The sequence below is a fragment of the Rattus norvegicus genome, chromosome 1 (assembly GCF_036323735.1).
Source record: "Rattus norvegicus strain BN/NHsdMcwi chromosome 1, GRCr8, whole genome shotgun sequence".
Taxonomy (NCBI): Eukaryota; Metazoa; Chordata; class Mammalia; order Rodentia; family Muridae; genus Rattus; species Rattus norvegicus.
In genome coordinates, this window is record NC_086019.1 from 127,575,926 (window position 1) to 127,597,711 (window position 21,786).

The following is a 21,786-nucleotide window of genomic DNA, read 5'->3' on the forward strand; positions in this document are numbered from 1 at the left end:
CATAAAGGTCCTGGAGAGGGCGTAAGAACCTGGTGTGGGGTGGGGTCCAAGTGGTAGGTGACCTTGCATTTGAATTAAAGGGCTGCTGGGAAACTGGAGAGGATAAACATGAAAAGCATGCAAATCAAGTGCATCAGAGTGGACAGGAGCCCTGACTGCACATCCACCAGGGACGGCTGCGTCGAGCCTATAAATAGGCTCTTAAAGCCTGGTTCTAAATTGAGTTCAGATGTGGGCCTGCTTCCTCACATTTGTGTAAGGTATAACACACCCCACCGTTCCCAGGCTGGAGGATTTTGTGCTTTCTTGGGGACTCTATGTGGAGCAGGTGGGGGATGTGCAGCTCCAGATGAATGAGACTCTGTCCTGTTCAGGGGCCTCAGAGGAGAAAGAGCTTGCAGAGAGAGAGAGAGAGAGAGAGAGAGAGAGAGAGAGAGAGAGCGCTCTCTAGGGAAGGAAGCTGTAGCAGTCCTCCAAGGGCAGGGAAGGAAGTCCCTGGATGACTTCTGGGCTTCTCCCAGATGCCCCTGTTCAGGTAGAAGAGTGTAGAGCCAACGCACACAAGGACCTCCACAGGCTCACAATGAATCGCGGTGGTGCCAGATGGTCTAGAATGGCAGCCGAGACACATCCTTAAGGGGAGGGGTGTAGCCTGTGTGGTGGGGTGGGGAATCTGGTTTCTCGGCCAATCTTCCTGGGGAGGACAGAGGCTGTCTCTCTTCCTGTACCACTCCATTTTCTGTTACGCCAATAGACACCTATGGATAGATGGGTACTTTCAGGGGAAAGATGCTTTATGTTGGTTCCTGGTTCTGGAGGTCCAGGGTTAGAAGCTACGTATTGGGAAGGCCATTCTGCTGGCAGCAGTCCCAGGGGTGCAGGCACAGCCTCAAGTGGTGAGCAAAAGAGCAGGTTGCTTGCCCCTTCTTCTGATAAAGCCACCAGTGTGAGCTGTGAGAGCCCAAGATGGCTGGTCCTGTCCTGATTGTCTCCCAAGGTCCCCGTAGCCCCAGCACCTTCCTCAAGCACCATGGGCAGAATTAAGTCATCATCTGTAAATATCTCACAGCACAAACTGAACTCTGACAGGGTTATAAAGGACAAGCCGTCTCCAGATCTCAGCACTGGTTGACTAGCTTGGGACCTCAGAGAGCTACCTCTCAACCAACAGAGGAACAGTGGTGCCAGTTCCTCATATGTGAGTGAAGTGTTTTGCTCACAGAACTGTACCAAGCATGCTATGCACTGACTCAGTAATTAATTGATTCTGAAGGATCCTGGTGGCAAGCTCATACTATGTACCAGGACATTTATTTGATGTGAGTGTGGCTCCAGTTGCTATCCTGGGGGTTCATTAGATGCCGCTTATCCAACTGCCTTTCAGATAGCTTTTTCCTCTTCTCTTCTGCCTGCCTTATTTTCCTAATGTAATGGATGATATGTGTGCATTCTACTCTCCCTATCTTGCTCCCTCCCCATTGTGTGTGTGTGTGTGTGTGTGTGTGTGTGTGTGTGTGTGTGTGTGTAGGCCAGATGTCAACCTCAGGTGTCACTGCATAGGTGTGACCTATCGTGCTTTTTGAGATAAGTTCTCTCATTGGCCTGGATATGGCTGGCCAGTATGTTCCAGGGATCGGTTTATCTCCACCTCTCAGTGCTGGTGTTTCAAGTACAAACCATGGTTGGCTTTTCTTTGTGTGTGAGTGGGAGGGGAGTGGACCTTGGATCCTCATGGCTGTGCTGTGGTTAAGCACTGTGCTAACTGACACAGTGCTCAATAGTCACTTTCCTTCACAGTCACCCAGAGGCTGTGCAGGCTTTTGTTGAGGCACACACAGGAAGCAAGCCCATACTGACTGCACTTTGGGAAGTGAATATGTGGTTGAAGCGCTTCCTTAGTGCACTTCGCTTGGGTGTGATAAAGAGGCCTCTCTAGAGAGCCAGCATCTGTAAGGCTACATATACACCAGACCTTTGGGAAAGACTTGTGCAGCTATGTGAATACCAGTCCCCTGCCACTTTAACAAGGGCACAGAGGTGAAGGGTCTGCGGGTCCCTTTCCAGTCCTTTGGAGGATTCTAGTCATCGTTTTTTTCTGGGCCTGAGGCGTTCTCCTGGGTTAGGTTGGGACAGATGAAATTCTCCAATGCTGGGAGGACCTGCTGCTAAGATTGTCTGCCCAGGGAACTGAGAATGGCCATCTGGCTTTGTTGGAAATGTGATCTTGCAAGTCCAGAGTGGAAGCTGTTGTTTGCTCCCGCCAGTAGATAAGACCCCTTTCTTTCTCCAGTGAATGAAGCCGCCCTCTCTGACCTCTGACCTCTCAGCAGGTAGGAGATGAGCACAGCTCCCTATGAACTATGAAGCCTCTGTCCCAGGTTTCTGCCTTGGAAGGCCTCAGGACACAGCCTTTTAAAAGGCAACAGTGGAGCTGGGGAGATCAATGAGTAATGTGTTTACCCTGCACAGAGAACAACCTGAGTGTGTAACCTCAGGCATCCATGTAAAACTCGGGGTACAGTATCCTGGGTCTGTAACCTTAGCTCTAGGAGGGCAGAGACCTGACGACACCTGAAGTTACAGATTAGCCAGTTAGTGAGCTCTGGGCTCAGAGAGATTGTCTTAAAAATAAGGAGAAAAACTGGGGAGGAAGAAGCTAGATATTGGCTTTTGACCTTCACATGCACACACACATGCATGTACACACACATACACACACACACACACACACACACATGCACACACACACCACAAAAAGTAAAGAAAATCCTTTATGTTTTCATCATTTTAGCTGAAGCATATGGAGAAAGGGGATTAGAGTCAATTCTGAGGACAGATAAACCCTGCTTTCCTTCCTGATGCAACCCAGGTCTGTTGGGCTCTCATTTGTAAAGCAGTATAGGGAAGTTGTGTAGGGAAGTTGAGGGGCCTGGTCCTCTTTCCAGTTCTCTAATGAACCTCATGGCCAGGAGGGAGGGCAGAGACCCTTGACTGAGAGAGTGAGGAAATCCCTTCTCTTCTTTCACCAACTCTTCATTGTCCCCCAACCCTCCCTTGGACCCCAGCCTTCTTTGAAAGTGTCATAGAACAAGGGTTCTGCAACTGCTGGGGTCAGGCTTTGTTGTGGGAAGATGCATATTCATGAGGCCTTTGAAGAGCTTCATTAATATGCAGGTAGCCTCTCCTTCTAGAAGGGTACATAAGCCATCATTATTTACCCAACACGGTTTTTTCTAAGGCAATAATCGTGCAGTGAAATGGCTAAAGAAACATTTTTAATTATTTGTTTAGGGTGCTTTCTGTCCTCTCATTAGAATTATAGTTCATTCACTTTTGGAATCCTCACTTTTAAATTTGCGTGCATGGAAGAGCCCCATTGCCATTTCTAGAACTAAGTCATTTCTTCTGTTCCTTCTGCTTTATTCCAGGAAGACTGGATCACCAGGAGAGTTCTCAGGACATTATCAAGGCACTCATTTCTGGTAAGACATCAGAAGCAGTCTTGCATGGAGCTAGTTGGTCTTGCCTACAATTCCTTCTTGCTTTCGCCATATGCAAACTGGGATTGCCTCAGCAGAAGAATAATACAGGGCAGATGGACCGGTTCCATGTCCATTTCCAGAGAAATGAAGGGGTATAGTTCTGTGTTCCTGAGACCTTTGAGGCTGGTGTTTGATTGACTGCCAAGGAGTAGACAGATCCTGAGCTCACCACTGCTTGTTGGCTTTGCCTGGAACTAGCCTTTGCCCACCACATGACATACAGCAGTATGTGCAAACACTTTTTGTCCTTTTTCCCTCAGGTTAGTGTTCCTCCCTCTGGAGAGTCTATGCACTGAAGGTTGAGATGAGCAGCTAACCTGTCAGTAGCCAACACAGACAACTGCTATTGGTTGAGTGTGCCCAGTCTGAAAATTAGACATCCTAAATGCTGTCGAATCATGTTAGTGTGCAAAGACCCAGGGTCAGTCTCTCTCACACTGCAAGCAAAACACAATAAATACACCCCCCTACCCCCAAATGCTAAGTCTAAACACTCTGAAATCCTAAGCACATCTAGTCCCAAGCGTCTTAGATAAGGGTTACTCAACTTGTAGTACGCTTTGAGAAGCCAGCCAGTGGGAAATGCTAGGAAGTCAAGCACAAGACATCCGATTTAGATCAGAAAGAAGCCAGGCAGTCCCAGGTTACCATCTGCCTGTGTTTGTCCAGTAGGACCGGCAGGACAGAGCTTGAGGCCAGCCTTGTGTTTGCAAAGGGGAAGGTGGAAAGGTAAATTCTGGATTGCAAGGGAACTGGCTTATCTTCCTGGGCCGGAAGTGTAGTACCTGGCCTGGACATAGGGAACCTGCTGAATGGGCCAGGGTGTGGTTGGAGATTAGGGGAGGATTGTTAAGGTCAGGAAGCCGAGCATTACACCATCTCTGTGAACTAACCCAGAGCCAGTCAGCCCTCTGCTCAGCTCCATGACTTCCTCTGGGTTTATGACAAGGAACAGTCACTGGGCTAGGATGGAGTAACAGTGCTGTGTCAGTCACAGGGAGGCGATTGTCTGTGGTTTTCAGAAGGAGAGGGAAACTTTGAGTATCCTGGGTGGGGAAGCTACGTAGCAGTTCTTAGGATGAAGAAGAGACTTAGTGGGGTAAGGGTGGGATTCTGGAGTCAAGGCTCTGGTAGTACAAGTCCATGGATCATATGTAGTTGTGTTGTTTGTTTGTTTGTTTTTGTAAAGCAAGGTAGCTCTCTCAGTTTCCTTTTCTAATCCAGCATCTACCTCATGTTTGAGGGGTTACTCAGAAGACCAGTGCTCTGCACAGGCAGGAATTCCTATGCAATACATTGGCAAAGTTCTTGCCACAAATGTTGTGGATATATCATGCAGTGGCTCTTGGCTGTGGTGTATTCATAAGCAGTTAGGAGTTGTAGAACAGTCAGAGCCACTCTGGGGGACAAGGTGGAGCCTCAGAGTTGTTCTGTGGCTTCTAATGGGTCTCGGCTGGGTGTTTCTCAACCGGTTTTCTGTCTTCAGTTTTTCCGTACTCTATAGATTGACTCTGTGCTCTCCGTAGGCCTTTCCTGTCTCGTTATATTTTCTGTAAAGGGTTGTGCACATATTTCACCCTCGATCTCAAGAGGCACATCAGGCCTTTCTCAGCTTTGAAAATGTTAGAGCATGGAGGGCCGGGTTCTGTAAAGGGACAAGGCTTTGCTTGTAACTTGTGGGGAGGACAGCTTGTGAGGGGTGGCCTTCATAATGAGGATGTAGCCTCATGAACCGGAGGGAAATTCTAATTGTTTGGATCCCTCCTAACCTCCAGGAACTATCCCCTGTGAAACTGGTACCTCAGAATCTTCCAGAATGAACTCCAGGTTTATCACAGTTCAAAGTAGAAGGTTCTGGTTTTTGTTGTTGTTGTTGTTGTTGTTGTTTTTTGTTTTTTTTGTTTGTTTTGTTTTCCTTTCGAGATTCTAAAAAGTCCTGAAGGGATTTTGTGTGTTCTGAAATACTGACAGAAGATCTGCAGCAGTTGCAATAGCCGAGGCCCTGCAGAGTGCTCTTACCTTCTGCAGTGCGATAACCCATCATTAAAGTAAGCGTGCTCATCACCCTTCCCTACCGTGTCCCTGAAGGAAAGCATATTCCTTCTTAGAAAGAAAAGTGGTGATGAAATGGACAGTTCTAAATGTCAATTATGGCAGAATGAATCTCTGCTTGGAGAGTAGCAAAAAGAACCAAAGGCCTGGCTTTCGATCTTTTTCTACTGCTAATGGAGCCATTTTAGAATCGTAGAATACTAATACCCATGATATGCCCGGTGTCTTGTAGTAAAATAACTTTATAGATGGGCTTCCATGTACCGTGAAGTTTTGAGATCCTTTTCTGTTTTTGCCCGGAATAATGGATCTGTAGTCCTCATTACTCTCTGCGTGTATATTGGGCCTCAATTGACAGAATGCCTGGGAAGCAAGGTCATCAGCTCAGTGGTTATCCTGTAGAATCCCCGAGACTCAAGTAAACTGTATTTAAACTGTAGAGGGCTCGGAGTATCAGGAATGAGGTGTTGCAGTTATGAAGATGGCTGCTGGACAAACCAGAGCTGCTCCCGCTCCAGCACAGACATGTGTCGGGGCCGTGTGAAGCCCTGAAAACCATGTTTAAAAAAGCACACAGAGCCAGAGCACTGAGAGGGTGGCATTATGCTGGGGCTGTGGTTTCTGGATGTCATGCTGCCGTGATTGAGACTGTGGTATTTGTGTGGTGGCAGAGGCCCAGGTGACACAGAAAGTGACTCTTATGGTAAGACATCGTATGTGTGGGAACCTGGGAGGGCTGGGCTGTGCTATGGTCCCAGAGGCAATGATCCTGCTTGGTATTTTCCCTATTGCATGGCAAGATGCCTGTCTTAGTTGCTTTTCTATGGCTGTGATAAAGCAGGCTGGGTAAGGCAACATGTGAGTGAAAGCATTTAACTTGGCTTACCATTCCAGAGGTTCGAGTTTAAGACTGGGTGAATGAAGGAAGAGCTGAGAGCTCACCCCTTGATCCATAGGCATGAGGCAGAGGGCATTAACTAGGAATGATGTGGGCTTTTGAGATTTCAAGGTTTGCTCCAAGTGACACACCTTCTCCAACAAGGTCATACTTCCTAATCCTTCTCAAACAGTGCGACCAACTGTGGACCAAGTATTCAAACATACGAGCCTATGAGGGCCATTGTTGTTCAATCCACAACAACATAACTTGATGAAGACAACTTGAAGGGGGAAGAAGTATTCTAAGCTCATGGTTTCGGAGGTTTCTGTCCAGCATGGTGGGGTAGGCGTGTGAGAGGATGGCAGATCTCAGGAGGTGTGGTAAGACATTTAATTCATATTATGGTGTCCATGGAGCAGAGAAAGAACCAGACGTATCAGTTCAACCTTCCGCAGCCTGTCCTTAGGGTGATTCTAGTCTTCCAACCAGATCCCAGACTCCTAAAGTATCTACTGTTTTCCACAATAGTGACTCTAGCTAGAGGTCAAGAATTCACCATATGGACCAGTAGGAGATGCTTCATAATTTAGCAGTGACCTGCAGGACAACTAATTGATTACGTAGCAAAAGGTAAAGTAGGATCCCATATTATAGCCCACATGGATGAGAAGACCTGTACATGAAGAAGAAAAGTTTAAAGTACAAGGAAGACATTCCACTCCCTCTCTCAAAAGAACAATTAATTATATGTCAGTAAGCACTTTAAATAGTCGCAGTAGTCATAATGGATTACTGTACGAGATTAGCTTTTAGTCTGTGCAAAGAACTCTTTTAAATCAATAAGGAAAAGATAAGAGAATTGAAAAATGGACAAATATCATGAAAAGAAGACAAATGAACACTTCTCGTCTTCAACTGGGAGGCTGCCAAGATAGACAATGAGACGTGGTTTCTTTCACACCCACATTTTGGCAGATTTGGATAAACCAAGAATGTGATGAGCAAGGAAGGCTTTCATACCTCACTTATTGAGGGCAGATTGGTTAAAAGCCCCCCAGAGAGCAACTGCACAGTTTATAAAAAGAACAGAATGTAGAACCCCGTGACCCAACCATTCCACACTTACGCGTGTATGCTTTTTTGTTGGTCATGAGTTAGTCAACGTTTCCCAGAAAGTCAGAAGTCATGAGATCAACCTCAAGATCTGCCAATCTATTAACCTATCATTTACATATCTTAAGATTCACTATAAATGGGTTAATTGTATTACAGTTACTGGCTCACATGTAACAGGGTCCTGCGATCTGTCACAAACTGGAGATCAAGCAGAGCCCATGGCCACACAGCCCCAAGAACTAGAGTGCGCAGTGAAGTTTTCTGCCCAGGCCCGACAGCCTCATAGTACAGAGGGCAGGGCACCAATATCCAGGCTCAAGCAGTCAGACAGAGAGCAGTTCCTGTCACTTCTTTGCTCTATTCCAGCCCTCCTTGGATTGTTGGAGGCCCCCTAAGCCCGTGAGGGCCATCTGTTTTCCCCAGGTCACCAGTACAAATGCACATCTTCCAAAAAATACCCCAAGAGAGGTGGCCAGAACTCACAATGGGTATGGCCCAGTCAAGCTGACACATAGAAATTACCATAGATCACATTGAACTTTATTTTCAAATGAAATAAAGACATAATAGAAGCTGCTAGGGCCCTTTCTACATAGAAAGAATGTCTTTACTGATGTTGTGAGTCTAGCGGTTAGAGAAATTGATAATAATTATGGTTAAGCCTGAATGGCGAGGTCTCATGGGTCTTTGCCTCTCTGTTCTTTGTTCTCTTTAACTTATAAAGTTGATGGAAGAAGAGGTTGTGGTAGGACTGGGGAGATGGCTCAGTTGTTAAATGCTTGCCTTGTAAACATGAAAACTGAAGTTTGATGCTCATGACCCACTTACAAAGGCCTGGGTGTGATGGCACCTGTTTTTAATAAATACCAGACTGGAGAGGTAGAGACAGGTGCATCCCTGGGGTTTCCACAGCCCGCCCAGTGAGCAACTTTGTATCCAATAACAAGATCTAGGGACTGGCAAGACAGCTCAGCCGGCTCTTGTTCCTAAGCCAGATGACCTGAGTTTAATTCTGGGAGAAAAGTGAGTGCCTCAAATTGTCTCCTGACTTCCAAACGCTCTTTGTCTATACACATATACAAAATACATATAAATATAATAAAATAATCAAAACACAATTAAAAATGAAGCATGAATGGTACCTAAGGAATGGCACCTGATTTTCTCTTTATGTGCACATGTACCTGCCCACACATAATCACATACGCAAGATTGTGTGTGCATGTGTGCACCCCGACACACACACACACACACACACACACACACACACACACACACACACATGCGCGTGCGCGCACGAGATGCTGTGGTAAACACCACATCTGTACTTGTGTGTTCCTCTGTGCCACCTTGCTTTCATTTCCTAGTGGACTTACTAACTGGCTGGCTTCTGGCCCCACCTTTTCACAGATGGTTCTTCATTAGCCTCCTCCTTATGGTGTTGTGATTTCTCATGAGCCAGGCTGTGCTCAGTGATGTAGCCCGGTGTTTTCAGCCACTATATTCCAGGTTGCTTTGGGCCATGTGTGGCTCATCTTTCTCTTATGAACTTCTGAATTTCTTCCCAAACAAGGCTCACAACTCAGCCTTTGGGGTGTTGGTTGGAAGCCTGAGCCTTCTGTTGGTCTTCTACTCCTGATCTCTAATATTGGTGTGGACTCCATGACCGCCGTTCCATGTCCTTAGCCCAGTGCTTCATGGGTAATGGGAGACCTGGAAGTATGGGGTCATTATTTAATTCTACCTTCTTAGAATTAATTATTAGAATTCAAGAGTTGTGGGTTTGGTGGGGTGTGCAGCTGATGGGTGCCCTCTGATCCTGAGTGTCCTCTGGAAGAGGCATGAAGGACACGTGGTGGTGGCCCTGATTATTTGTTCTCAGATTCCAAATGTGTTTTCAAATATTTGGAAACTTCTCTAACACTGGCAGGTTTTTTTTTAAGTTGCATTAAGAGAAGGGGAAAAAAAATCACCAACACCCCTTGTAAAAAGATGAAAAATGTGCTAAGAAACTAGCATGGGGAGCTGCGGCTGGGTTGAGCACAACATAATTAGTGTGATTAAATTGAAGGAAGTCAGCCTTTTCTGTATGTAATTTTTCATTAATGATATTCAGATCGGGTTAATTATGTCCAATTCTAATTAATGACAGCACTGTGCAAGTAGGCTTTCCCAAACTGTATTCTGTGGAGTCCCATAAGACAGTCCTGAATATAGTCCACATATCCCCAGCCGGACAGTCCCCAAGAGTCACGCTAAATACAGGCCTTGGGAAGTTCTGTAGGGAAGGAAGAAACCTACTTACTTCAATCAGGTTCACCTCTCCAAGCTTATTCCCATTACTTGTGCTATGAATTACCCATGGAATTGTCAAGATATACAACACCTACGCTTTGGACCCTTAGGGAATAACAGACCACCCCTGTTTTTTTTTTTTTTTTTTTTTGTTTAGGTAGGAGTGTCAGCAGTTCAGTTTTGGAATGTGCTAGAGCCATAGAGGATACGTAGGATTCTTAGCCTGCCAGCCAAGGCTCAGCACCAGGCTCAGCAGGAATGGGGTTTAAGAGATTGTGAGGAAGTAGTTTATGTGGTGATGCAGTCTGTGTAGGCAGGCCTAAGATCCATCAGAAAGGCTGTGAAGAAGGGTAGCTGAGCTTCTTCCTTCATGGGCAAAGCTGCAGTCCACAGGCAGAACATCTTTCTAAAGAATGCCTCAACTCTGTGTCATGTTGAGTCCATGAGTTGAGAGTGGTGATACTTAGTAGGGATTAGGAGATGTGGCTTTGTTGGAGTGGGTGTGGTCTTGTTGGAGGAAGTGTGTTACTAGGGGCAAGCTTTGAAGTTTCAAAACCCTAAGCCAGGCCCAGGAGCTCTCTCTTCCTGCTGCCTAAGGATACAGAGGTAGAAATCTCAGCTTTCTTCTCCAGCACCAGGACTTTCTTCTTGCTGCCATGCTGATAATGACTAACCCTCTGAAATAGTACACAAGCCTCCAATTAGGTGTGCTCTCTTAGAATAGTTGACTTAGTCATGGTATCTCTAAGTCACAGCAGTAGAACAGTAACTAATAAAGAAGTTGGTACATATAGGTGAAGTATTGCTAGGACAGACCTGACCACGCTGCTTGTCAGCAGAATGTGGATTCTGGTACATCAGATTAGGAAAGCAGTTGAACACTTTAAGCAGGGATTGATGGATTATATTTGTAGGAGCACAGAAGAAGATGATACTTAGAACAATGTAGACTGTGATGGCCTGGCTCAAGGGGTTTCAGAGGGGAATACTATTAGTAAGTGTCCTAGAGATCATTCTTGTGTCATTTTGGCAAAGACAGTGGATGCTTTTTTGCCCTGCCCTAATAATCTCCCTGAACCTAGATTGAAGAGTTTTGGATTAATGGCTTTGGAAGAAGAGATTTCAAGACAGTCTAGTATCAACTGTGTACTATAGTTATTAGTAGTCACTGTGCACATTTATAATGAAAAGGAACAGGCCAAGCAAAGAAAAAATGCAGTTTGAGGAGAAAAGGGAGTACCTGGAAAGCTAAGGTACTAAGCTAAGTCTCGTGCTCAAAGAGATAAAAAGTTTAAAGAAAAGCTTGATGCAATGTGGAATAAAGATAGTGATGACCTCAGGGCAAGATCCCACTCTGCTAAAGTGTCCAAGTTCTAAAAAGGAATTAAAAAAAAAAAACACTTCAGCAGTGAAGGAAGCCACCCACAATGCACTGTGTCACACTTTGAAAGTCGTATAGTCTTTACCAATCCCAACACCACTGGAAGTCCAAAGTCTCTTTTGAGATGCTTCTAGTTTGGTTTCTGTATCTATGATAAAACATTTCCCAAGTAAGCAACTCTGGGAGGAAAAGGTTCTTTTGTCTTATACTTTACAATCCATTGTTGGGAGAAGCCAAGGCAGGAACTGAAGACAGGAGCTTGAGTCAGAAATCTAGGAGGAGAATTGACTGCTTACTGGCTTGCTCCTAGCTTACATCCAGCTACCTTTCTTATATAGCCTGGGCCCAGTTGCTTAGAGATGGTACTGCTCAGAGTGGGATCAACCCTCCTATATTAGTGAGCAATCAAGAAAATGGCCTACAGACATGCCCAACCACAGGTGAATCTGATGGAGGCAGACGATGGCCTCTCTTCCCAGGTGTTTCAAGTTGACAACCAAGAATAGCCTTCACAGAGACTGGAGACAACCTCTTAGCTGTGAGCTCTTATTAAAAAAAAAAACAAAAAATCCAAGTTATATACTTTTAATAAACAATAACATAAAGATTACCACTCAAAAGAGGAATGGGAGCATAGCAAAGAAAGATCAGTCCATAGCAAGACCAAGACCTAGCAGGGCAAACATGTCCAGCCTCTGGGGCTTGTGATGGACTCTTCTGGGTTCTAAGTACATTGAGGTGACCTCTTCCCCCAATCTGGCTGTCCACAGTACGTGAAACCTCTCCCTTGGGGCAGATCAACTATATGCTTGAAGTTTCTTGTAAAGACTTCTATTGTCTTTGCATCATCAACATCCTGGGGCTCCCACTGCAATTTAGGTTTTCCCTTTCCAGCTCCATGCAGTGGCCTCAGGGCCGCCTTGCAGAGAACCTGACAGTGCTACATATTGCCTAGGTTCTATGACTTTCTGGACATTTTGGCCCTAGCCTCCAATAGTCTCTTGCATCTCTCATACCCATAAAACCAATACTGCATAGATAATAGTATATAGTTCTGCTGTCAGTTCATGAAATAGCCTGACCTTGGATGACCATTACAGTAACCTGTGTGTTTCTTTGAGGTTGACCCCGAGGAAGCACTTGCCTGTATGCTTGCATTTGGACAAGGAACTCCTATAGTGATATTCTTAATTTAGATTCTTTTGAATTAGTTTTTATTTCACAAGCAGGACCCTTCACTGGATGAAGTCTTGCTCTCAGGATACCTTTCCCTTTGTCCCAGTGCAGAGCATGCAGTGTTTTATTTTCAGTGATGCTAATTAATATCAATGCTGTTTACAACCTGCCTTGACTGCATCTGTACGTTTTCTTTTGCAAACTATACCCTTATCCCTCTATTCCACTTGCTCTCCTTCATCGCAAACCTAGATAAATTCAGTGTGTAGTAACCATACTACAGGGTAAATGCTTTCCTATTTGAAAAATTTTCTCACCAAACAAAGTAGCTGATTACATTTTAATTCAGTCTCAAAGTCTCAGGGCAGAGGCACGATGAAGTGAGATTCTTTCCCAGAACATAAGAACAGCCTCTATTCTTCACCCCTGAGAGAGTTCTCACTGCCCTCTTAAACCTCATGAGCTAGTCCCCCACTGTTTACATTACTCTTGCCATTATTTTCTTCTGACTTCCACTGGAACAGCACATTTAAAGCGCATTAGAAATTATCTAGTCCAAAGTTCCAAACTTTTCCACATTCCCCTTACAGAATAACTCTAAAGACCTGAGAACCACATAGTCAGGTCTATCATAGCTAAGGTCCCACTTTTGGTACCAGTTTTCTATGTTAGTTACTTTTTTCATTGTTGTGGCAAAGCAACTTGAGAAAGGAAGCAAGGGTTTACTTCGACTTGAAGTGTAAGGGAAGGCATGATGCCAGGCGGTTCCACAGTAGCAGAAGTGGACATCTGGAACTCCTCACATGTGTGCAGATTAAGACACAGAGAGTCAACAGGCTCTAATATCTTGATGACTTCCCCCAGGGACCTGCTTGTTGCAGTAAGGTTCCACATCCTAAATGGTTCCATGGCTTTCCAGACAGCGCCATGAGCTGGGGACCAAGTGTTTAAACATGTGACTCCATGGGGGAACATTTCCCATTCATATCACAACAGCTGCTATGCCCAAAGGTTGCTTGAATCCTATTACCATGTGGTATTTTTACTAATTTTTGATTTTTAAAATAATTAATGTACTATTTTGAGATAACTTTTTTCATATCTTGTTGTGCTTATGAGTCAGTCATCCAGGGGCATTGAGGGCGGCTGTCATTTACTGACAATTGCTGTTCTATGTTTACATGACGTTGATATGCAAGACTTTGTATTTTTTTTTCATTTGATGGACAAATATCCTTTTTCATTTTGTGGTCATTATTGATCCTAAGAATATCCTTATTAAGTTGGGAGCACACGATTGCATTTCTAAGGGAATATCTCTCTAGGGATCTGATGAAAAGGCTGTAGGACCTGGATGCATTTGTGTTTTAGTGAACAGGGCTAATCCATTTTCTGAAGTGGTTGTTCCAAATCCCACTTTCAGCTCTAAGTGCCAGGGTTGAGTTTGCTTCACATCTTGTTACTAATTGCTGTTGTCAGCTTTAATTTTATATCTGGCAGATATGTAGTGAGATCCTGTAGCCTAAATTTGCATTTCACAGAATACTAATGAAGCTAAATATCCTTTTAGAACTTTCTTTATTGTTTTTGTAAATCTTACTTGAAGTCACCGTGCAGGTACTTCGCTCGTTTGTTTTTTTCTGCTGGCTTTTTCCTTATATTGCTTTGTTGGAGTTCATATATGTGTGCGTTTGCTATATTTCTCCAACATCTATATGTTGGAGATGTAGTGTGTGTGTGTGTGTGTGTGTGTGTGTGTGTGTGTGTGTGTGTGTGTGTGTTGGAGAAATTTTTCTTAGATGCTTTCTATCTTATTTTCAATGGTAGCTTTTGATGAAGGGTTATCAGCCTGTCGTTATGGTAAATGTCCCCTTAAGAACATTATACACTCCAAAAATTTGAAAGCACTCTGCAGTTCTTTTAAAAGATTATTAACGTTTAAGTTTTTGATTAATAGCTATATATGGGTGTTTTACTTGCAAGTATGTCCCCATGGAGCAGGACAGATGCCCTGCAGCTAAAGTCAGTTATGAGCCAACATGTGGGTGCTGGCAGTCAAACCCAGATCCTCTAGAAGAACAGCCAGTGTTCCTAACCACTTGGCTACCTCTTCAGCCCCTGTAATTAAAACTTTTGCAGCTTTGTTGTTTTCACTTTGAGGTGTTTTGTTTTTTGTTTTGTTTTGCTTTGTTTTGACTTCTGAATGCCTGAGTTGAAGTAGATGCCAAGTTTTGCTTTCCTTTTCTTGGGTGACCAGTGGACCCAGCATAATTAATCAATGCCTTCACGGTTCTGTTTGAAGACTGGCGATTTTCAGAGTTCCTTCTCATCCGCTTTCTGCCCCACAGCCATCCTAAGAAGGGTTGAACACCATGGCTCTTGGTACTGATGACTTCGAACTCGTGAGCCCTGTTATTGCCTGCAGACTCCTCCAAGGCCTAAATTCCTGACCTTCAAGGCCCCTCTCTTTTCTCCCCGGTTACTGGTGCCACATGTGGGCCAGCCTTCCTGGCTTCCTGTTCTCCTCCTGGCCATGTGTGACATCCATCACCAGTCTCGTGTCTGAACTGCGTACATTTGGGTAGGAGGCCGATCCCACCTCCCTTGGCTTGATGTCAGCACTGGTGTCACGTTTTTCACAAATGAGATCACTGAGAGCATTCAGCCCCACTGGCCTATTTGTCGGAGATTAAACAGTGCCGTTTTAATTACCCCACTTTTACAAAATGCACTCGCTGCCCTGTTCAGTCCCCCAGTTGTGTTCTTTGAGAGTGTCTTACCACACTCATCCTTTGCAGTTCCACAGAAAATGCAGATTAAATCTCTCAGTTTCCATAAAAACACTTGTTTCTAAACATGAACCTTGCAGAAATCCTTCTGATGAGATCCTTTGGGGTACAGCTCCATCTAGACGTTGACAAGAGTATAATGGGAAGTCTTCTAGGCCCTGGATTTTTAATTTCTCTTCATTTTGGTTTACCTTCTTCTTCCTCTTCTTTCTTTGCTGGGTCCAGCATGGCCTTGGTGGGGACAGACTGACATGGTGCCTGCCCCTGGGACAGGGCCAGCTGTGAGTGTCAATGGCTGCTGTGGACATATGGCTTGTTTGTGTAATAATGCATATATTTTCACGTTCCTCCGAGGAATGTTCTCCCTGATAACGTCAATGACTTCATGATAATCAGAGACAGCATGAGTGTGGGAGGCAAAGGTGTGGCTAATGTCTCAGCAAAATGGTAAATGCTGGGACCTTCAGGACCAGCCCTTTAGGTTGTAGAAAAGAACTCTAAAAACAGGGTTGGGGATTTAGCTCAGTGGTAGAGCGCTTGCCTAGGAAGCGCAAGGCCCTGGGTTCGGACCCCAGCTCCAAAAAAAAGAACCAAAAAAAAAAAAAAAAGAACTCTAAAAACATGAGTTCAAATGTATATAATTTCTTAACTATGCAAAAAATAAGGATGCAATATGAGTTATATGAGGGACTTCACGAAGCTAAAGCAACAGAAGCAGGTACACTGTGAGCCAACTTGTCAGAAAGATACTAAGAAAGGAGGTAAAGAGATTTAGGAAGTGGTCATTTCAGGAGATCCCACCCAGCTAAGGTTCGTTTTGCTTTGTTTTCTTTTTTGTTTGTTTGTTTGTTTTTGTATGCTTACAAAGGCAGACGGATTCCTGAGTTTAGGGTTGGCCTGGGATACAGCAAGTTTAGGCCCAGCAGTAGTAGAAATTGTAATTTCAGGACAGGGTCCCACCCACCTAGCTTAGCATCTGTGCTTAACAGAAGCAGGCAGATCTCTGAATTCCTTTGCAATGTTAAAAGAAAATGTGTGCTTGCCATATCCTAAGAATTAAAGGGTTGGGGTCCTGGGATGCTGATTCATAGGATAATCAAACAAGAACCTGAAGTAAGTGACTAGATTTATATGAAAAATAAAGGACTGGGCTTATTAGGATCTGCAAGAGATGAGCTGTCCAGGGAAATTTTTAGAATAGCAAGAGAGAACACACACACACACACACACACACACACACACACACACACACACACACAGAGAGAGAGAGAGAGAGAGAGAGAGAGAGAGAGAGGAGAGACAGAGAGACAGAGAGAGAGACACAGAGAAACAGAGAAAGAGACAGAGAGAGACAGAGACACACAGAGACAGAGAGAAAGTCAGACGGTGGTGGGGGATATCTATAGTAAGCAGATCAGAAAGAAAGAAGGCAAAACAAAAAGCAGGCTGACTGGAAAGCTGTATTCAGCAGAACATAGGCCAACATAGCTGGGATCCAAGGTTTGTCTTCCAGTCAAGGCTGGTCCTTGGCCGGCCAGCCTTCCTCCCTCCCTCCTTCCCTCCCTCCCTTCCTTCCTCCCTTCCTTCCGATCTTTCTATTTTTGTAATTTGGTGTATAGAGCACCTTTTTGAATTTTGAAATTGTTATTGTAAATGTGTTTAAAAATTGTTATAATTGGTTTCACAATTATCTATAAATATGTTTTTCTATATATTCAGAAATCTTACTGGACTTGGTCAACAATTCTGACAGTTACCTGTATGGTATTTTTGTAGCTGTGAAGCCATACTGTCCATTACCAGTAAGAGTGCTCCCTTTGGCACCTACTAAAAATCCCAGTTTGGTGGTTTCTCCCTTAAGGGAAGTTCTTCCTTCATTTCCTTTTGAAAGATGTGATTATGCTTCCTATTTCCTTCTCAGTTTTTTTGAAGTACTCTGTAGAATTCAGAATATTACCTTCTGTTTATAGTTTGCTGCAGGTTTTTAGCAGTAGGGGCTGCTGAGTTTTCTGAAATACTCTTTTCGTATCTGATGACCTCATGAGCTGTCTCCCTGCTAGTTCCCTGGTGAAGTGACTCATTTTTAAATATTGAATTAACCCGGAATTCTTAGGTCAAATCTCACTAGGTGTAATATGATATTTTTGTATGTTAATCCTTTAAATTTGCTATGTTTTCTTAACATTTTTATTTGTAAATATGTTCAACAGTGCTTTGCTATGTTTTTGGACTACAGTGTGAAGGGCTGTGTTTGGGATCGAGGCAATGGGTGCCTCATAAAGTGTTAGAGGTGCTACCTACTCCTCTCCTCAATGGAGTTTGGTAAATATTGGCAGCTTTTCCTTCGTTTTACCTAAATCAAGGTAGGAGCTTTTAGCAGCTGTCAGTCAGGACAAATAAACGTATGTCCCCTTGCTCACTTGCTCTCTGACACACTTCAGGACCTTCTCTCTAGGGAATGGTGCCACTCACTATGGGCCAGCTCTTCCCACATCCATTAGCTTGATTAAGACAAGCCTCAGATACACGCCCATAGGCCAGCCCACTGTAGACTCATCAAGACTTTCCCCACGTGAGTCTGTGGTGGGTCAGGCTGACAGCACTTACTGTCACGCGTGTTTTCAGTAATTTCTTCATCTCATAAGAACGTCACACTTGCTGCTGTTGAGTTGCTCATAGTGTTTATTTCTGTCTCATGAGAGCTGGCCACATCTACTCACTGATGCCTATTTGTGAGTGCTGGCTTCTCTTCTTCCCCCATCCCCATTCTCATCATTCTTTTGGGGGATTTATTAATTTAATTTCCCCCAAAGAATCAATATCTGGCTCTGTAGAACCCCCCCCCCCTTTTCTTTTGAGAAAGGACTTGATGTATGTTTGTAGCCCTGGGTGGTCTTGAGTTTTCTGTAATATTCCCCACCCCATGCCTGAGGTTTTCCTATTTTAGATTTGGTATCTGGTTTTTAAAAAATATTTCTGGGGTTGGGGATTTAGCTCAGTGGTAAAGCGCTTGCCTAGGAAGCGCAAGGCCCTGGGTTTGGTCCCCAGCTCCGAAAAAAAGAACCAAAAAAAAAATATTTCTTCCCTTCCTTTCGTTCTATTGGGGATTAAACCCGTTGTTAAAATCACGTGAAAGAAAAGAATAGATACATCCTTTCCTACTCCTTCTTTCTGACATATGAATATAAAGTTACGAATGTCTCCCTAGACCGGCTTTCCCATTGTTATTAAGGTTGTGGTAGAACACAGGCGTATAGCTTAGGTCTTAACATCCTGCAGCGTGCCGGTCAGTAGTGCTTTTGTATTTCTAGACCAATCTCTAGAAGGTTTTCATCTCGCCTGTCTCCCCACCCACCATCTTCTGGCAGGACCTCTCCAAAATCTGTGTATGGTGCTGACCTTTTTAGTTTCCCCATTCAAGTGGAATCAAAAAGGTTTGTCAACTTCCTTTTAGCTTTTAAAATAAACAATGGCGCTGGCTCATCTCTTGCTCTTCCCCTCTTCCCCCTTTGTCCCTTCCCCCCCCCATTCCCTCCTCTCCTCCTCTCCTTCTCTTCCCATTCCCTCTCTCCTCTCCTTCTCTCCCCATTCCCTCCTCTCCTCCTCTCCTTCTCTTCCCATTCCCTCTCTCCTCTCCTTCTCTCCCCATTCCCTCCTCTCCTCCTCTCCTTCTCTTCCCATTCCCTCTCTCCTCTCCTTCTCTCCCCATTCCCTCTCTCCTCTCCTTCTCTCCCCATTCCCTCTCTCCTCTCCTTCTCTCCCCATTCCCTCTCTCCTCTCCTTCTCTCCCCATTCCCTCTCTCCTCTCCTTCTCTCCCCATTCCCTCCTCTCCTCCTCTCCTTCTCTCCCCATTCCCTCTCTCCTCTCCTTCTCTCCCCATTCCCTCTCTCCTCTCCTTCTCTCCCCATTCCCTCTCTCCTCTCCTTCTCTCCCCATTCCCTTCCCCGCTTCTCTCCATGTGCTTATGGCCAGTCTCTCTCTCTCTCTCTCTCTCTCTCTCTCTCTCTCTCTCTCTCTCTGCGCCTACTACCCTCTTAGCTGCCCTCCCCATGCCCTGAATAAACTCTATTCTATACTAAAAAACAAATGAACGAAAAACTAATGGCTTCCGTGTTAGGGACTTCCTTCCCACTTAAGTCTGAATCGTATTCCACTGAATATGAAACTATATTTTATTTCTCTGCTCATCCACAGACAGACACTAGCTGACCTCTATCCATGGCTACTATGAACAAGGCTACTGAGAACATGAGCGTGAAGCATAGCTTTTGACACATTATATTTTCATCATTAACTAATTGTTGTAGTTTATCATTTGATCCAGGATTATTTTAAAGGAGTTAATTTGCTAATGTTTTGCATTTTTTCCCGAAGTTGTGTTTCGTTGTTTATTTCTAGTTCAATTATACCATAGTCTGAAAAGTCCTTTCGGTGTCAACGTTTTGAAATGTGTTTATTACATTTAGACTTCCCCTATAATTAATTCTGATGAAGTATTCTGTGCGCACCGGAGTGTAGGTCCTCAGTTCAGGAGCGTGTGTGGTGGTGAGTGAAGGTTGCTAACTGTAGAGCTTCCATCGCTGTTTTCATTATTGACCCCATGGTTATATATCATTACCTCACATCTGACTTAGGTTTGACTCTCTGGTTCTACCAGTTCTTGCCCTGTCAAAAGGGAGCTGGAGTAACTGGGCACACATCTGTCCAGCGCTCACACTGGTCGGCCGCCGTTTTCAGTGTGAATTGCTTCTCCTTTCTTTGGGGATGCTTCTTTTTCTGAAGTCCACTTGGACTAATTATCAACACATCGATGCTGAACGGATAAGCTTTGGCATGCTTTCAGACACGCAGTGGTACCGGCTGACAGAGGCAGAGAGAGCCAGATGCTCCCTTAACCCACATTCATTTCTTTGTTGTTAGCCTCTGGCTGGATGGTACAGACATTGCAGCTGGTGAACCCAGGTCCATACGAGATCGTTAACTGAAGCCTGCCCTTGAGTTATATCATTTTAGGTTTTTTTTTAACCTGCGACCATATTAAGTTCTGCAATTAAGCCTGTTGAGGCTTTTCCAGACAGCTATGTGAACCTTCCTTGTCTTTGGTGACCTTGATAGTTTGACATATGTCTTAATCTTGTGGGAATGAGGCGCCATCTTCGTGAGAGGACAGTATCCACACGGGTGATTTGAAATTCTTTGTGGGAATATTTTTCTATGCTTCCAGATTATTCTGGTCTTGCTCATTTGTTTACGTTCATGTGAACCTGGAATATTCACTTTATACTTTGGGTCATAAGCCACACCTACATGGTCGAGCATTTCAAATCTAAAAAATCCGAAATATAAAATGTTCTAGAGTGAGAGCCTATGGCAAGGGGGGCAGAGGCTATGTTGTCAGAGAGTGGAGTTGTAATGGCTAATCTTAAATGTCAGTTTGGTACGTTAGACTAACTTGGGAGATGGGCCTCAAATATGTCTATGGGGGACTATCTTGATTGTATTGAGAAGGGAAGACGTACCCACTTCCAGCAGCACCATTCCCTAGGAGGGGGCCTGGAGGAAGGGAGCTGAGTCCATGTCTATACTGTTCTCTTTTAGTGACTGGGCATAATGTGACCAGCTATCCCAGGTTCCTTGCTGCCTGACTTCTCTGCCATGATTGATGGTACTTTGATATGTGAACTAAACTCAGTCTCTTCTCCCTTAAGTTGCTCTTGTCAGAACATCTTATCACAGCATCAGAAAGGAAACTGAGATACTTACCGTGAGTATGGCATAAATCACCTTCAGGCTGTATAGTCTGTGAAATATTTAATGCCTTAACTTAGACCTGATTTCTACCCTCAAGATTCTGATTCTGAAATGGAAATTACCTATGCTCCTAAGTATGTCAGGTAGGGGATGCATAAGCAGTTTGTCCTGTTAATATGTGTTGGGGGTTGTTCTGGTGCTGTTATGTATTCTAATGCTAAATTCTGTACCCCAAGATCTGGCTGCCCCAAGAGAAATGAATCCCTCCGTACACTTTGCTGTATAAACCTTGCTCCCCAATTTAAAACTGTTGGTTAAAAAAAAGTGGTGACAGCCAATTTCTGGGGAGAATAGAGGGTTTCAGTTACTGGGTTGGGGGTCATAGATAGGAACCAGGAGGAGAGAGGGAGGAGAAGGGGAAGGAAGAAGGAAGAAGGAGAGGACAGAAGGTCTCCATTAGGCATGGCTGACCAGGAGAATGTTCCAGAAGTGATTTGGACCCTGAGGACTAATGGAACAGAAATACCCCAGGAAGCGTCAAGCTGCAAGTACCTGGAGAACACAGCTGGGGAATTAACTGTCTATGGTTAAGAAAAATAGATTAGGGGCTATTCACCCAGTAATTGCACTAAAGCTAAATAAATAAATCATAGCCTGATTCTCATTCGTTCGGAAGCTAACAGGGTTAGAAATAATTAAATGACCTACATCATGGCTCCAGCATCTATCTTTCTCTGAGACTCCCAGGTTCGGGCCTCTTCTGTGTCTCTGGGAACTTGGCTCTTGGTTATCCTTGCAGTATT

The 21,786-nt window shown here is 44.4% G+C and overlaps 1 protein-coding gene across 13 annotated transcripts in view; it reads left to right on the plus strand.

Annotated features, from left to right (window-relative positions):
- The window catches only part of Apba2 (amyloid beta precursor protein binding family A member 2), a 233,099-nt gene that overhangs the window by 110,900 nt on the left and 100,413 nt on the right, over positions 1-21,786 (plus strand). For 10 of the 13 annotated variants that reach the window (XM_039092566.2, XM_063275521.1, XM_039092570.2 and 7 more), the window contains one exon: positions 3,429-3,482. The exons of the other annotated variants lie outside the window; for them this stretch is intronic. The gene's annotated coding sequence lies outside the window, so the exon portion shown is untranslated. The remainder of the gene's footprint in view (positions 1-3,428; positions 3,483-21,786) is intronic. 13 annotated transcript variants of the gene reach the window in all.